The sequence below is a fragment of the Suncus etruscus genome, chromosome X (genome assembly GCF_024139225.1).
Source record: "Suncus etruscus isolate mSunEtr1 chromosome X, mSunEtr1.pri.cur, whole genome shotgun sequence".
Lineage (NCBI taxonomy): Eukaryota > Metazoa > Chordata > Mammalia > Eulipotyphla > Soricidae > Suncus > Suncus etruscus.
The window spans coordinates 46,758,967-46,764,667 of NC_064868.1; the positions used below are offsets into that span (position 1 = coordinate 46,758,967).

Genomic DNA, 5,701 nt, shown 5'->3' on the forward strand with positions numbered 1-5,701 from the left:
GGCATTCTCCATTTACCCCTTGATCTACAGAAGACATTTACAAAACATCCAAGGTTGTATATAACATCACCCGGAGGCATTCCTGTACCAGGGACGACCCTACAGCTGCTCTGACATCGATCTACTCAAAAGAGACACCCCTTAACACTGAGAAGACAACAAGAACAATGACCTGCTTACTGGACAGGGCTTGCTGTATTGCCCCTTTATGGTGAGGTTTGTCTATAACATCACCTGGAAGCAATCCTCTACCACGGAAGACCCTACCACTGCTCAGACATCGTCCTGCTCAAAAGAGACTTCCCTTAACACTGAGAAGACTTAACAACAACAACAACCTGCTTACAGGACAGGGCTTCCTGCATTGCCCTTTTATGGTGAGGTGAAACAAGAAGGCACTCCACATCATGACTTCAATGTAGGACATGCAGATTCCAGAATCTTTAATACAGAAACATGAGACCAACAACAGAGACTGTGTGATAAGTGTGTTGGCGCTACGGACAATGTCTTGGAGCAAACGATAACTTTCCTGAGGCCTAGAGCTGGTCTTATGCCAGGAAACTTCAGGGGTAGGATCTCTTTGTATTTAGGCCAAGGTTATTCCTTTCCATGCCTCTCATATTTTGGTGGGCCTATGCAAACAACAATTGCCACTCTAACACCGTTTTTACTGTGCTCCTTTGACTCTAATCCTTAAAACGCACCCACTTAAAATTTGAGGTTAACTTAAGCTAATATGCATGTACATGGAAATGTAAAAAATACTATATCTCTAATGTTTAAGGAGTTACGTAAGTTTGATGGCTTTAGATTGCCTTGTGTGCTGTTAAGAAATATTATAATGTGCTACAATCTGGGGACTTGAGGGACAAAGTAATTGCACATGGATTCTGTTTTATTTATCTTAACTTTCTTTGGTGAAAGTTCAAAGTTAAGATATCAGCAAGGGGACTTCTTCTGATAATTATGTTATGGGTGATTGTCCTTCCACTGTAACTTTACCTTATCCTCTTTCTTTGCATCCTTTGTTCTCATAATTCAAAATAAAAATATTATAAAAAAAAGAAATAAAAAAAAGATAGATACCTTTAGTCTCAATGTCATGGAGTGTTTGACGTACTTGTTGTTCTATATACTTTATGGTTTCAGATCTGATATCTAGGTCTTTAATCCATTTGAATTTTACCTTTGTCAAGTAGTTAACTGGAGATCTAAGTTCTCTTTTTTACAAGTAGCTAGCCAGTTGTGCCAACACCACTTATTGAAGAGGCCTTCCCTGTTCCATTTAAGATTTCTTGCACCTTTATCAAAAATTAGGTGACAATATATCTGGGGAACATGCTCTGAGTACTCAAGCCTGTTCCACTGATCTGAGTGTCTGTCTTTATTCCAATACAATGCTGTTTTGATAACTATTGCTTTGTAATACAGTTTAAAGTTGGGGTAAGTAATACCTATCATAATTCTTTCCCCAAGTATTGCTTTAGCTATTCGTGGGTGTTTATTGTTTCAAATGAATTTCAGAAGTGATTCATCCACTTCTTTGAAGAATGTCATGGGTATCTTTAGAGGGATTGCATTACATCTGTACAAAGCTTTGGGTAGTATTGTCATTTTAATGATATTAATCCTGCCAATCCTAGAGCAGAGTATGGATTTCCATTTCCGTGTGTCATCTCTTATTTCTTGTAGCAAGGTTTTTTAATTTTCTTTGTATAGATCCTTCACATTTTTAGTCAAATAGACTCCAAGGTATTTTAATTTATGTGAGACTAATGTGAATGGGGTTGTTTTTTTTAATATCCTTTTTATCCCTATCATTATTGGTGTATTAAAAGGCCATTGATTTCTGAGTGTTAATTTTATAGCCTGCTACATTGCTATATGCATCTATTGTTTCTAAAATTTTTGATAGAATCTTTAGGGTTTTCTAAGTATAGTATCATGTCATCTGCAAACCAAATACCCATCAAATAAGGGACCCAATACCCATCAAATAAGGGGTTAATATCCAAAATATACAAGGCACTGACAGAACTTTACTGGAAAAAACATCTAACTCCATCAAAAAATGGGGAGAAGAAATGGATAGATACTTTGACAAAAAAGGAATACAAATGGCTAAAAGGCATATGAAAAAATACTCCACATCACTAATCATCAGAGAATTGCAAATCAAAACAACTATGAGGTACCATCTCATGCCACAGAGATTGGCACATATCAGAAAGAATGACAACAAGCAGTGCTGGCTGGGATGTGGAGAGAAAGGAACTCTCGTTCACTGCTGGTGGGAATGCCGTCTGGTCCAACCTTTGAGGAAAGTGATATGGAGATTTCTCCAAAAGCTGGAAGTTGAGCTCCTATACGATGCAGCTATACCACTCCTAGGGATATATCCTAAGAACACAAAAATAAAATACAAAAATCTTTTTCTCACACCTATATTCATTGCAGCGTTGTTTACAATAGCCAGACTCTGGAAACAGACTAGATGCCCTCAATAGATGAATGGTTAAAGAAACTGTGGTAGATATACATAATGGAATATTATTCAGCCATCAGAAGAAATGAAGTAATGAAATTTTCCTATACATGGATGTATATGGAATCTATTGTGCTTAGTGAGATAAGTCAGAGGGAGTGACATAAACACAGAATAATCTCACTTATCTATGGGTTTTGAGAAAAATGAAAAACATTTCTGTAATGATGCTCAGAGACAAAATAGAGGAGAACTGCAGTGTCCAGCTCCTGACATAAATCTCACCACAGGGATCTTTTAGTGCAGTCACAGAAATATTTACACTGAGATCTATCATAACAAAATGTGAATGAATGAGGGAAGTAGAAAGCCTGTCTAGAGTACAGGCCTGTGTGGGGTGGGGAGGAAGGATACTTATGATATTGGTCATGGGAATCGAAAAAAAATGAAAAGAAAAGATAAGGCCTCCCAATTCTTACCACAGGCTGTATTCTTTACACTGACTGTATAGAAAGAGGAGGTACAGTAAATGCACCCCATATACACCTCAACCCCGACCCTTTGCCTGGTCTGTATTGTGAATTGGGAGACAAAAAAACCCATAGATGAGGGAGAGTATTGTGCTTCTATATCTCTCCCTCTGATTTATTTCGCTCAGCATAGTAGATTCATGTACATCCATGTATAAGAAAATTTCATGAATTCTTCTCTCTTGACAGCTGCATAATATTCCAATGTGTATATGTACCACAGTTTCCTTAGCCATGCATTTGTTGAAGGGCATCTTGGTTGTTTCCAGAGTCTGGCTATTATATATAGCGCTTCAATGAATATAGGTGTGAGAAAGGGATTTTTGTATTGTATTTTTGTGTTCCTAGGGTATATCCCTAGGAGTAATATAGCTGGATTGTATGGGAGCTCAATTTACAGTTTTTGGATGAATCTCCATATTGCTTTCTATAAGATTGGACTAAACAGCATTACCACCTGCAGTGAACAAGAGTTCCTTTCTCTCCACATCTCCTACAGCACTGCTTGTTCTCATTCTTTGTGATGTGTGCCAACACCTGTGGCATAAGATGGTAGCTCATAGTTGTTTTGATTTGCAATTCTCTGATGATTAGTGATGTGGAGCATCTTTTCATGTGCCATTTGGCCATTTGTATTTCTGCTTTGTCAAAGTGTCTGACCATTTCTTCTCCAATTTTTTTGATGGGATTAGATTTTTTTCTTGTAAAGTACTTTCAGTGCCTTATATATTTTGGGTATTAGTCCCTTATCTGATGGGTATGGGTGAATAGTTTCTCCAACTCAGTGGGTGGCTCTTGTATCCTGGGCACTGTTTCCTTTGAGGTTCAGAAGCTTCTCAACTTAATATATTCCCATCTGTTTATCTATGCTTCCACTTGTTTGGAGAGTGCTATTTCCTTCTTAAAGGTGCCTTTAGTCTCAATGGCATGGAGAGTTTTATCTACATGTTTTTCTTTAGACCTTATGGTTTTAGGTCTGATATTAGGTCTTTAATACATTGGATTTTACCTTTGTGCATGGTATTTGCTGGGAGTCTGAGTTTGCTTTTATGCAAGTGGCTAACCAGTTGTGCCAACACCACTTGCTGAACAGCTTTCCTTGCTCCATTTAGGATTTCTTGCTCCTTTTCTCAAAGATTAGGTGATTGTATGTTTGGGTAGCATTCTCTGACTACTCAAACCAATTCCATTGATCTGTTGGTCTGGCTTTATTCCAATATCATGCTGTTTTGATTACTATTGCTTTGTAGTACAGTTGAAAATTAGGGAAAGAAATGCATCCCATATTTCTTTTCCAAAGGAATGCTATAGCTATTCGAGGGTGTTTATTGTTCCAAACGAATTTTAGAAGTGTTTAATCCCCTTCTTTGAAGAATGTCATGGGTATCTTTAGAGGGATCTAATTAAATCTGTACAATGCTTTGGGGAGTATTGCCATTTTAATGATATTAATCCTGCTAATCCATTAGCAGGATATGTGTTTACATTTCTGCGTGTCCTCTCTTATTTCCTGGAGCAGGGTTTTATAGTTTCCTTTGTATAGGTCCTTCACATCTTTAGTAAAGTTGACTCCAAGATATTTGAGTTTGTGTGGCACTGATGTGAATGCGTTTTTTTCATAATGTCCATGTTTTCCCTATTATTATTGGAGTATAAAAAGACTGTTAATTTTTGTGTGTAAATTTTGTAGCCTGCCACCTTGCTATATGATTCTATTTTTTGTAGGAGCTTTTTGGTAGTCTTTAGGATTTTCTAGGTAGAGTACCATGTCATCTGAAAATAGTGAGAGTTTGACTTCTTCCTTTTCTATCTGGAATCCCTTGATATCGTTTTCTTGCCTAATCACTATAGCAAGTAGTTCCAGTGCTATGTTGAATAGGAGTGGTGAGAGAGGACAGCTTGTCTTGTACCAGAATTTAGAGGAAAGGCTTTTAGTTTTTCTCCATTGAGGATAATTTTTGCCATTGGCTTGTGGTAGATCTCCTTAACTATATTGAGAAAGGTTCCTTTCATTCCCATGTTGCTGAGAGTTTTGATCAAGAATGGGTGTTGGACCTTATCAAATGTTTTCTCTGCGTCTATTGATATGATCATGTAATTTTTATTGTATGTTGTTGATGTTGTGTATTATGTTGATAGATTTACGGATGTTAAGACATCCTTGCATTCCTGGGATGAAATCAACTGATCATAGTGGATTATCTTTCTAATGAGGCATTGAATCCTATCTGCCAGGATTTTGTTGAGGATCTTTGCATCTGTGTTCATCAGGGATATTGGTCTGCAATTTCCTTTTCTGGTAGCAACTCTGTCTGGTTTAGGTATCAAGGTGATGTTGGCTTCATAAAAGCTATTTGGAAGTGCTCCCATTTTTTTCGTTTTCATGAAATAGTCTTGCTAGGATTGGTAGTAGTTCCTCTTGAAAGATTTGAAAGAATTTATTAGTAAATTCATCTGGTCCTGGGCTTTTGTTTTTGGGAAGACATTTTATTACAGTTTTAATTTCCTCAATAATTCTGGGGATGTTTATACATGTTAAATCTTTTTTATTCAAGTGTGGAAGGTTATAAGAGTCCAAGAATTTATCCATTTCTTCCAGCTTCTCATGTTTTGTGGCATAGAGTTTCTCAAAGTAGTTTCTGATTACCCTTTGAATCTCTGTAATATTGGTAGTGATCTCCCT

The 5,701-nt window shown here is 37.1% G+C and overlaps 1 non-coding gene across 1 annotated transcript; it reads left to right on the forward strand.

Moving 5' to 3' along the window:
• The first annotated feature begins 2,950 nt into the window (after nucleotides 1-2,950).
• LOC125999790 (small nucleolar RNA SNORA51) lies at nucleotides 2,951-3,083 on the forward strand. Its single transcript, XR_007492260.1, has one exon. It is a non-coding gene; the product is annotated as a small nucleolar RNA SNORA51 (small nucleolar RNA).
• The last annotated feature ends 2,618 nt before the right edge of the window (nucleotides 3,084-5,701 follow it).